The sequence below is a fragment of the Piliocolobus tephrosceles genome, chromosome 4 (assembly GCF_002776525.5).
Source record: "Piliocolobus tephrosceles isolate RC106 chromosome 4, ASM277652v3, whole genome shotgun sequence".
Classification (NCBI taxonomy): Eukaryota; Metazoa; Chordata; class Mammalia; order Primates; family Cercopithecidae; genus Piliocolobus; species Piliocolobus tephrosceles.
In genome coordinates, this window is record NC_045437.1 from 116,502,082 (window position 1) to 116,514,874 (window position 12,793).

Below are 12,793 nucleotides of genomic sequence, written 5' to 3' on the forward strand. Positions count from 1 at the left end.
AACCTCCAAAGTGATGGTATTAGGAGGTGGGGCCCTCATGAATGGGACTAGTGTCCTTATAAAAGAGAGCCAGAGAGCTGTCTACCTCTTTTTTCCCCCACGTGACAAGGAGAAATCAGCCATCTGGAAAACCTGGAAGAGGGAATGCACCAGAACCTGACCGTGCTGGCACCCTGGTGTCTGACTTCTAACCTCCAGAGTTGTGAAAAATACATTCAGGCTGTTTATCAACCACCCAATCTATGATGCTTTGCAGAAGTGGCCGGAACAGACTGAGGCAGCCTCTGCCCTCCAACCTGCTGCTCCTCCTGCCATGCCTCCTTCAGGAATCTGTCCCATCACCCACCCATTCACTGTTCTGGCCAGAAACCTGAGAAGAATTCCTGCCAACTCCTTCTTCCTCCTACATCCAGTCACCAAGTCCAGGCAACTCTCCCTCCCAGATGTCATTTAAGTCAGTTCCTCCTCTGTCTCTACCACTCCACCCTGCTCTGCTCTGTCACCTGATCGAACAGCCGTGCTTTCCTCCCCACCAATCCTACAGCCCACACAGTCTGTAAGATCACAGTCTCAAATCTAAACTCAGCCCACAAGGTGCTTTATGACTTGTTCTCTTCCTGCTCCTCTTCCCCATGAGCTTCCCTGGCCTCCCAAACACCCACTCCCTCCCGGCCCAGAGACTCTCCCCTGATGCTTCCTTTCATGTTTCCTCTTCAGGGAGCACTTTTCCCACTCCTTTAATTAATTCCTTGTGATTCTTGAGAGCCATTTAAATATTACTTCCTCAGAGAAGCCCCCTGAGGCCCTGGACTCAATCCAATTCCTTCGCACCCTGTTCATTGTTGAAATACCGTAATACATAAAACTACATAATTAGTTGTGTAATTGTGACTTACTGAGAATGAGGACTGAGTTTTTACAATCTAAATATCAGCAAGCAGGGGTAGATGGGTAAATCTTGGTTCACTGCATATGATGAAATATTACATAGTCATTAAAAATGATGACATAGTATACGGAATAACATGGGAAATGATTATGACATAATTTCGAGTAAAAAGAGGAATCAAAGTTGTATAGACATTATATAATCTCAACCTTGAGAAAAAATAAAGATTAAAAAAATACAAAAACCATTTATCAGATTTTTTTTCTGGATGATGTTATAGGTGATTTCCACTATTTTTTGAATACTTTTTGTTCATGTCCCCAAATACATGTTTTTTTTTTTTGAGACAGAGTCTCACTCTGTCACCCAGGCTGGAGTACAGTGGTGTGACCTTGGCTCACTGCAACCTCTGCCTCCAGGGTTCAAGCAATTCTTCCACTTCAGCCTCCCAAGTAGCTGGGACTACAGGCGTGTGCCGCCACACCCGGTTAATTTTTGTATTTTTAGTAGAGACGGGGTTTCACCATGTTGCCCAGGTGGGTCTCAAGCTCCTGACCTCAAGTGATCCACCCGCTTCGGCCTCCCAAAGCGCTGGGATTACAGGCATGAGCCAACATGCCAGCTACTACTTATTTTTAAACATGGGAAAACCATGAATAATTTTCTGCCAGAAAAAAATCCACTGAGGTCTAGAAAATATAATTTTTTAAAAAACAGTGCGTTTATTGCATACTAGGAAGCCAACATGATAAAACCAAATATTTGAGTATAAGTTTATTGGGTGTAATGAAAGAGTCCATGGAAAATTCCTTTTATGGGCCTGAAAGTCTCTGATAAACCAGAGAGGATTTGCAGAATGCAAATATCTATTGCTCTGAAACCAGGTGCAACAGGAACATGAGTGTCCCCTCCCAAAACATGGACCATACATCTCCACCAAAGAAAGATAACATGTAGTATTTGCAAATTCCTCATGAAAAGTTTCTTTTTGGAGAGAAGGTATGCTTGATTTTTTATATTTATATTAAAGAATAAGGGGAAAACAATAATCCCTCACTGACTCATACAAGGTAAGATGGCCCTTGCCTCCTTTCACTCCATTCTCAAAAGAGTCGCCAAAATAGTTACATGTTAGTTGGTTCATGTAAATTCACTGCTTAAAACTCTCCAATAGTTTTTACATCTAACTCTGAAGAAAGGGAAAGTCCTCTAAGTAACCCAACATAACCCAATTTCTGTCACTCACGCTCCCATCTTCCCTCTCCTTCTACTGGACTACTGCTGCTGCTGCTGCTGCTTTTCTTTCTTTTCTTTTCTCTTTCTTTCTTTCTTTTTCTTCTTCTTCTTCCACCTCCTCCTCCTTCCTTCTCCTTCCTTCATCCTTCCTTCCTCCTTCCCTCCTCCTTCCTTCTTCCTTCCTTCTCCTTCTTCTTTTTCCTGTTCTTCAGCCTCAGGACCCTGCCCTTGACCCCAGCTATCTGCATGTCTGGTTTGCTTACTTCTGGTTTTTACGTAAATATCACTTTCTATGTGAGGCCTTTCTTTGCCATTCTACTTAACATTGACTCCCCTGACACCCTCATCTCCTTCTCTCATGTATTGCTTTAGTTCTCCATAGCACTTATTTTTTTAAACATACTGTACACTTTAGTTATTTTGTTTATCACTTGTCTTTCCTTAAAGATTGATTTTTGTATGTTTTGCTCACTTTTGCTCCCCCGGTACCTAGAAAAAAATTTGGTACAGGATATAGACTCTATAAATAGTACACGAATGAAGGAATGAAGGAATGAATGGATAAGTGTCTCACTTGAACCTGACTCATGTAAGTAGGAGCCTTGTGCATGGATGTCACCCCTCCTCCACAAGCTCTGCCCCTAGACCAGAACTGAAGACTCCCACCTTCAGGCAGGAGTGGGTAGTACATGTTTGTAACTACTTGGCATTGCCTTTTGTTGAGTTGAGGTAATTTCAGTTTTAAGTTGGTCTCTGCCTTTTGATCTCTGGAAGATTCAATTTCATAGAAGTTTTTTAAAAGAAAAGAAAAACGTTCACACAAAAATCTGTACATGAATATTTATAGCAGCATTATTTGTAGTAGACAACAATGGAAAACAACCCAGATGTCCTTTAATGGATGACTGATGAAACAAACTCTGGTATCTCCATAGCATGGAATACTACCCATCAATACAAAGAAACCAACCGTTGATACATCCAACACGCCTGGATCTCCAGAGAATTATGCAGAGTGAGAAAGCCAATCCAAAAAAGTTATATAGTGCTTGATTCCATTGATATAGCATTCTTGAAATGGCAAAATTATAGAAATGTAGAACAGATAAGTGGTTGCCAGGGGTTAAGGAGAAGGTTGGGGATGCAGACAAGTGGTTCAGAAAGGAAATATCTCATTCACATTCAGCCTAGGCAACACAGCAAGACCCTGTCTTGAAAGAAAGAAAGAAAAGAAAGATGAGAAAATTTAAAAAAAAGAGAAAGAAAAATGAAAAAAGAAAAAAGAGAAAGAGAGAAATGAAAGAAAGAGGACAGGAGAGGAAAGACAGACGGAGGGAAGGAGGGAGAGAGGGAGGAAATGTTCAGAATATGGCATATAGTAAATACTGAGACTAATGAAGTCACTCATAACCAAACCAGGCTATTCCCAGTTGTTAAAAAAAAAATTCACTAAACTTCATCAGATTCCAAGCATAATGGGGTCCAGTAAGAACACATTAAAGTCAGAGAAAGACCAACATGACACCTGACATTCTGGAAATCTTAGCCAGTGCAGTAAAGCAAAGAAAATAAGTAAAAGGTATTTACAGGTTGGAAGGAAGAAATAAAAGTCTCATTTATAGATGAAATGATTGTAGAAATCCCAAAAAATTCTGTATACCAGCAATTAACAATGGAAAATTCAAGTTAAAAGTGCCATTCAGAATAGAATCAAAAATCACAAAATATTTGGTGTACATCTTACAAACTATGTGCAAGATCTGTAGAGTGAGACCACAACACATTCAAAACCTAACAAAATGTAAAAAGACCTGAATAAATGAAGACATATCCCATGTTCAGGAATCAAAAGATTCAACATTGTTACAATGACAATTTTTCCCAAACTGATCTATAGATTTAATGCAATTAAATAAAAATCCCGAGTGTTTCCTGGAGAAATCAACAAGCTAATTCTGAAATTTATATAGAAAGGCAAAAAAACTAGAATAGCCAAAACAATTTTGGGGAAACACCTTACGCTCTAAGACATGATACTTAACTTCTAAAATTACTATAGCCAGTCATAGGCCAAACTACCCCAAAATTACTATTGCCTCAAGACAGTGTGGTATTGGAGACAGAATAGATACCTAGGTCAAAGGAACAGTATTAGAGCATCCAGAAATAAACCCACAGACATATGATCAATTGATATTTTAAAGGAATCTTTGTTTATTATATATTATTATTATAAGTAATAACTTAGCCTAAGAATTAGGATACAGTTAATTTTTTTGAGATAACTGTAGATTCACAAGCAATTATAAAGAATAACAGAGAGATCGTGTGTACTCTTTACTCAGTTTCTCCCAGTGAATATTCCAGATGTGATTTTGTAAGATGTCACTTACAAAACTACAGTGAAAAATCACATCCAGGATATTGTGATTGATATGTGCAAGACACAGACCAGGGATCTCTCATGTTGCACTTACATAGCCACATGCACTTCTCTCCATCCCCAACCCTCTCCTTAACCCCTGGCAACCACTCATCTGTTCTACATTTCTATAATTTTGCCATTTCAAGAATGTTACATAAATGGAATCACATAGTATATAACCTTTTTGGATTGGCCTTCTCACTCTGCATAATTCTCTGGAGATTAAAGTGTGTTGGATGTATCAACGGTTTGTTTCTTTGTATTGATGAGTAGTATTCCATGCTATGGAGATACCAGAGTTTGTTTCATCATTCATCCATTTAAGGACATCTGAGTTGTTTTCTATTTTTGTCTACTACAAATAACATCACTATAAATATTCGTGTACAGATTTCTGTGTGAACATAAATTCATTTCTCTGGGATAAATGCCCAATTGTCGGGTTGTACAGTAGTTAAATGTTGCATTTTTTCAAAAATTGCCAAACTATTTCTCAAAGTGGTTGCGGCATTTTACATTCCCACCAGCAATGTATGGCAGCTCCAGCTGCTCTGTATCCTCACCAACTTTTGTTATAGTCAGTATTTTTTTATTTCATCCATTCTAGTATGTGTGTAGTGTTATTTCATCATGGTTTTAATTTGCATTCCCCTAACAATGCAAATTAGGGAATTTGCATTTGTTCCTCCTTAGATCTATGATCCATTTTGAATACTTCTTTTATATAAGATGTGAAAGCTGGGCATAGTGGCTAACACCTGTAATCCCAGCCCTTTAGGAGGCCAAGCCAGGCAATTGCTTGAACCCAGGGGTTCGAGACCAGCCTGGGCAGTATGGTGAAACCTTCTCTCTACAAAAAAAAAAATACAAAAATTGGCTGGTCATTGTGGCACATGCCTGCAGTCCAGTTACTCGGCAGGCTGAAGGAGAAGGATCACTTGAGCCTGGGAGGTCAAGGCTGCGGTGAGCCATGATCACACCACTGCAATCCAGGCTAGGCCAGAGTGAGACCCTGTCTCAAAAAAAAAAAAAAAGTGAGGTTTAGGAAACATTTACTTTTTCGCACATGGATATCCAATTGTTCCAACACCATGTATTGAAAAGACTACCCTTTCTTTACTGAATTGCATTTGCACATTTCCTTTATATCAGCTGAGACTTATGCTTCCAGGGAAATTGAGAAGACATACTTATCCCTATTCCTGTCTCCAAGTATTAGAAACTAAAAACTTGGAACATTATATATAAAACAAACATAAGAACACTCCGAAAGGTATAGAGAACAGACCAGTTAAGAACCTCAAAGCCCAGGGAACAACACAGGAGTGAGTTCTTAGGCTTTCTTTTTCTTTCATATATTCCACACTTGAAGCTTAAGAAGTCAGGAACCTGGAAATGCCAAAAGGCACAGATAATTTAAAAAGGCCCAACAAAAACCAGCTCTCTATGTGAAGGACCAGGAAACGAACAGCTGAGCAAGACAGAAAACTTTACGATGATAACCACTCAACTAGCCAAATACCACAGAAAAAAATGGGGCCCCAACCACCTTAACAGCAGTAAGGGCTTAGTAGGAAGCCCAGGCTTTCACACTCATGAGGCTGTGCCGATGTGCCCCAACACCCCCAGTGGAGTGAAGCCAGAAAAGGCAAATTAGAGGGCCCAGAAGTTTACCCCACTAACCAGTAATGAGTCTTCTTTTTCCTCTTCATTCTCCTACTATCCCCACTGACCCAGTGTCAGTGGACACCACATGAGAAGCCAGAAGGCAGGAAAAAGAAAACAGAAAAACACAGACAAAAAATAACAAACAGAAAAAAACTAAAATAAAATGGAAAACTTAAGTACTAACATTAACTACATTAAATGTAAATGATCTAAATATATGCATACCAATAAAAGGCTGACATTGGCAGAGTAGATTCAAAAAACATGACCCAGCTATATGTTATCTATAAAAAACTCATTTCAAATATAATGATATAGGCAGGCTGAAAGTAAAAGAATGGAAAAAGATATAATAAAACGAAAGCAGGAATATTTATGTTATTATCAGATAAAACAGACTTAAGAACAAAGAAAATTACCAGACCAAAAAGGATATTATATAAAGGATCAATTACCAAGAAGACTTAGCAGTCCTAAATATGTATGCACCAAATAATAAAGCTTCAAAATATGTGAGGTTAAAAACTGTGAGAACCTAAAGAATAGAAAAACATACAACTGGAGACATCAACACACCTCTTTTAACAACTGTTAGAATAACTAGACAAGTAATCACCAAGGATACAGAAGAGGCTGAAGTAATCACCAAGGATACAGAAGAGGCTGAACTCAGCATCAACCAAGAGAATCTAATAGACATTTGCTGAACATGCTGAACACTTACCAACAATAGAATATATATTCTTTTCAAGTGCCCATGAAACCTATACCAAGATAGGCCATATCATTGGCCATCAAACAAACCTCAACAAATGTAAAGGAACCGAATTCACACAGTGTGTGTTCTCTGAGCACAATGGAATCATGCTAGAAATCAATGAAGAACAACAGGAAAAGCTCAACAATTAGAAAGTAAACAATGTATTTCTAGATAATCTACAAGTCAGAGGAAATTTCAAGGAAAATCAAAAAAGACATTTAAGTAAACCAAAATGGAAACACTTAGAATCTGAGCTATTCCATCAGGAAGAAAAAAAAGAAAACACAATGTATCAAAATCTGTGGGATACAGCTACAGCAGTGCTGACAGAAAAACTTGTAACACCAAATGCATATAGCAGAAAAGATGAAAAGTCTCAAATTAATAATCTAGGCATTTCTTTTCAAGAATATAAAAAAGAAGAACAAAATAAAACCAAAGCAAACACAAGAAGGGAAATAGTAAATAGAAATGAAAGAAACTGAAAACAGAAAAACGAGAGTTCCTGGGTAAATGAAGGATGGCAAAATCATCTGGCCATCATTCTGTCTTCTTAATCGTCCAGTGTCTCTCCAGGACACTGGAGGATTTCTTTTCTTTTTTTTTTTTTTTTAAAGACATTCGAGTCTTGCTCTGCCACCCAGGCTGGAGTACAGTGGTGCAATCTCGGTTCACTGCAACCTCCAGGACACTGGAGGCTTTCTAGCAGGCATTTCTAGCTAGTGCAACCGAAGTGGATGATATGGGGATTAGACTACCTGTTCATGTAACTTGCTTGTGCTCTCTGGTCCTGCTCAGTCTTCAATCCCAGATGCACTATTTCCATTTTATGATAGTCTACTGCTAGTACTTCAATTTTTTTACTTGATAAGTCTGATAGAATCCTATTTATAAAGTGAAGTCTCAGATCCATAGTCATTTGGTGCCTCAAGGCCAAGCAATCTGTCTCTACCAGAACCCAGAATCATGTCAGAAGCTGGTTTTCTTTTTCTTTTGAGATGGAGTCACCCAGGCTGGAGTGCAGTGGCACGATCTCGGCTCACTGCCAGCTCCACCTCCAGATTCACGCCATTCTCCTGCCTCAGTCTCCTGAGTAGCTGGGACTTACACCCGGCTAATTTTTTGTATTTTTAGTAGAGACGGCGTTTCACTGTGTTAGCCAGGATGGTCTCCATCTCCTGACGTCGTGATCTGCCCACCTTGGCCTTCCAAAGTGCTGGGATTACAGGCTTGAGCCACTGCACCTGGCCCAGAAGCTGTTTTTCAAAAGGCATTTAATTCCATGCCGTGGACAGCATGAGCCTGATCCATAATCCCATTTCAGGGCCCGTGTTAGGCTTTCCATAAGCAACATACTACATCTTTTCTCACTACTGACATCTCTAACATCATAAGGTCTTCCAGATCATATGACTCTAGCAGGAGGACTACTTACAACACAGCCTGAACCTACTGCAGAGTCCTTTCCTGCACTGTGTCTCACTCACGCAAAGTTAACAACCTTCTGTGTCATATATTAGGTGTAATATATGCGCCAGATCAATATTCCTAGATGAGCAATATATTACTTCTAGAAATACAAAGAGGCCTACCACGCATGTGCTTCAGTTTTTGTGGTGAGGGATTCAAGATGTGAGCAATGATTTTTACTCTGGAGGGTATATCCTAGCATACCCATGGCCATTAGATCCCTAAAAATATCACTCAAGCTGTCTACATTGGACTCCTAAAATCTTCACTGAAAATCCAGGCAGGTCCCTGAATCTTTGTAGCATTTATCTTCCACCCTTGGGAGCACACATGTCTTTTACCAAGGCCTCCATTATATGAGCCACCTGTTGCTTGTTCTGCTGATCAGCATAAAGTTATTAATGTAATGATCAGTATGAAATTCTGTGGGATGAAAAAACAGTACAGATCTCTTTGGACTACATTCTTATGAAAGGTAGAAGAGGGCTGGGTGTGGTGGCTAACGCCTGTAATCCCAGCACTATGGGAGGCTGAGACAGGAGGATCACCTGAGGTCAAGAGTTCGAGACCAGCCTGGCTAACACAGTGAAACCCCGTCTCTACTAAAAATACAAAAAAATTACCCGAGTATGGTGGCACATGCCTGTAGTACCAGCTACTCAGAAGGCTGAGGCAGGAGAATTGCTTGAACCCAGGGAGCAGAGGTCCCAGTGAGCCAAGATCGCATCACTGCACTCCAGCCTCAGCAACAGAGCGAGACTCCGTCTCAAAAAAAAAAAGGTAGGAGAGTTAACATAGCCCTGAGGCAAAACCTTAAGTAAATACTGTCTGCACCATGTGAATACAACTGTTTGACCTTTTCTGATTGAAATGGAAAAGCATGCATTTGCCATATCAATTGCTATATACCATGCTACTGCTCTAACAATGGCACTTGTCTAGCAAAGCAGCTGTGTTCAGGGCTACTATTCAATTAACTCTGCAGTAGTCTACAGTCCTTTGGGTCTTTAATGGTAGCAATAATCTGTCACCCTCCTCCCATTCCACAGAATGTGATCTTGTTTTATTATTATTATTATTATTACCATCTTGGCTGGGAGAAAGGAGGCAGTTTTAGGCATTTCTACTTGTCCTTCCTCACTGTGATAACTCTTACTCTACCAGACAAGCATCCAGTGTAGGAGTTACTCCAACTGCCAGGTATATCAATTCCAATTATATACCCAGGGGCTGGGGAATGGCTATTGGGTAGGTTTCTAAACCCGGAGGGCCCATTGTGAGCCAGACTCTAACCAGGATTCCATCTATTACCTGGTCCCTAGAAGCTTCCACTCTAATAGGGGTGCCATTAGATATTTTGGTGCTCTGGGTATCAATGTGAACTTAGAATCTATGTCCAATAATCCTGAGTGTTCTATTTTCACAAGTTTCCCAAAAAAGTGCCCCCAAGTCTAGAAATCATTGATGATCTACAGTCTTATATTTTATCCCCTTTGATCAAGCACCTCACCTCAAAATCCAATATCTGATCAGACTGGCCAATCCCCTTGCTTATGCCAATATATGCTAATTCTTAGAGCTCTTTCTGTGTATTATCTCTCTCCTTCCTTATCTGACCCAGGCACTTTTCCAGTTGGGTTACACTGGGATTTAATCTTAGTTGAATGCCTATTGGCCAGGAAAGGGGGTGAGGAAAGCTACTGAGGAGAGAAACCGTTGCCTTGAAGGTGGGAGGGCTTCCGCAGTACCTTCCAACACAGGAGAAGAGTAGGCCAACTCTGTGAACTTGAAGAGCTCATGGGAATCCATGCAGAAGTTACTTACTGCATATTCCAGAGTCTCAGATTTCCCTAACCTGGGCCCTGATTTTGGCATAGCAGATGTGCCTTGACTGACCTTTTATACATCTCTGGAGCTCCGCAGCTCTATAAGATGTTCTATTTGCCACTCCTTAGGTCTGATCTCCCACTGCAGCTTCACTAGCAGAGTGGTTCTCCCATTTATGCTGTAACTGCTTGCTAATGGATATATATTTTTTTACTATCCTCTCAGCAGCGTGTTAATACAACTTAGCAGTAGCTAGTGCAGTGAACTATCTTTGAAGGCATTATTGGCCCGTATTTTTCAAATGCCTGCATAATCACACCTGCAAAAGCACTGCCCTCAACTGGGAAGTTTTTCCAAATCATGTCAGATGAAACCTTTAAAAATAGGACTACCGCTATGTGCCAGGTACTATCCATACCACATAGGAAGGCGTCTCTGACAGCTGGATGGTGAATATGCCAACTCAGTGTCCCATCTCACTGCCCATTATCTCAGACCATTCCTGACATTGCCTGTATTAGTTTGGGTCCTCCAGAAGCCAAAACCAAGAAAGAATTAGATGCACAACATATTTACAGGGAAAATGTCTGTGAGGAAAACTGAGAGGGAGCCACGGGAGCCTGGGAGAGTCATCACACCATGATGAAGAACTAGATGCTTAGAAGGGAAGAGAAGGAAAGAGAGTTGAGTAAGAAAAGTCTCAGGCTATCTCTGGTGCAGTTCTAAGAAATTTTCAGGAAGACAAATGGAGAACCTTTGAGGCCTGTCTTGCAGAAACATAACTGCCTTAAAATCTTTACCATGCTTACTCATTGGCTTGGGAGCAACTTGTTGGGAAGAATGGCTTCATACAAATGTAGCAGAATTCACAATACAGCACAGCTGGGCTATCAGTCAACTGTGCCCCTGTGGTGGGAAATCTGAGAAGCACATTTTTATGGTTGCATAGGTACAGTCCATGAGTCAGGAACTGGAATACTACTGCAGCAGCATACCACCACCTAACCTGGCATTCTCCCTAGAATAAAACGCTGCACTAGTAGTGCTGTTCCCCCTCTACTCCCAGGCTGTCTAGCCACCCTACTCACACAGACCCACTCCTAATCTCAAGACCATTATTTCACTATTTTATAAATTTACTCCCATAAGATTCCTAGATTACCCAAGACTTTTCCCAAATTTTAACATTTCCTCAGCTTATACTGGATGTAAAAATACCCTGAATTTAATTAGTTCCTATGCTTAAAGATTCCACTGTTTGGTTTTGTTTTGTTTTCTCATGAAAGTTCACCTGAAATCTTTCAGGTGACCTGGAATAAATGGCTAAATGATATTTTGAAGTATTGACGTTTCTTCTCTATTCTGCACTCACCAAAATTTTTCATTTAAAACACTAGAAGATCTCTTCCCTCCCCTCCCTGCACAACTAAGCATGAAACAATCACTGCAGAACCCAAAACATAAGTTGCAAATATTAGACTACTGGGCTAAAATAAAATGCCTTTCATCTACACAGAGGAAGGAGTCAGATATAGATTTGGTGAGTGAATGTTTCAACTCATGAAAACTAGACAAATGACACTACAGGCTGGAGATGAAGAGAAGGCAGGACCACGATGCAGTCTGAAGTCTTTAATGTAGTGAGGGTGGGTCATTAGCCCCTACCGAAATTATAGAACAGAAATAAGTTACAGTATTGCAACTAATGTTCAGTGATGTATCAGTAAAGTCTTACTTTTATTATCTATTTAACACAACAGATTGAACACATATTCATCACAAATTCTTAAACAAAAATTAAAAGATTTAGAACAAATATTTAGAACATTCAATTCAGTGGCAGTCTTCATTCCTCCATGGTTCTAGAACAGCAAAATAAACTGAGTTTGTATCCAGTGCTAGACTCTTATTTTAAAACTAATAAATAGTGATATACCTAATAACTTAAAACAGACTACTACGGCAAGTTGTATAAGTCACATAAATATAAACATACATTGAAGCAAACCTAAAATCCTCATTCACATTCACTACAAAACTTTATGCAGCATAAATTACAGTATAACAGTGTAAATATGTCTCATTTTGCAATGGACTTCAGTTGCATAAGTTAAAACTTGAAGCTTCACCCAAGGATTTAGCAGCCTGAAATTTACCCAGCATAATATAAAGAAGTTGTGTTACCCTCCATGCAAGGAAACTTGAGAGCCCACACAGCAAAAAAATCCTAGGCCATTTCCCCAAGCAATGTGTCTTTCCATCTGGAAACAGGTGGATTTGATAAATAGTCACTAGAAGATCATGTTACCACAAAGTCTACACTGTTGTAGACTCCTGAAGTAATTAAGTTATAACTATTAGAGGAAGAAACAAAACTATGAATTACTTTACAGTCCTTACAACTTGTACTATTTCATGAGAATTTTGTATATTAACACTTTGTAATACTTTTGTAAATAATTGGAAGCCCACCCTCTCTCAATGCCCCCCAAAAAGAATGGATATCATCACTGTAATC

The 12,793-nt window shown here is 39.7% G+C and overlaps 1 protein-coding gene across 1 annotated transcript in view; it reads right to left on the reverse strand.

The window, feature by feature from the left end:
• The window catches only part of NSG2 (neuronal vesicle trafficking associated 2), a 101,411-nt gene that overhangs the window by 84,555 nt on the left and 4,063 nt on the right, over positions 1-12,793 (reverse strand). The window lies entirely within an intron of this gene.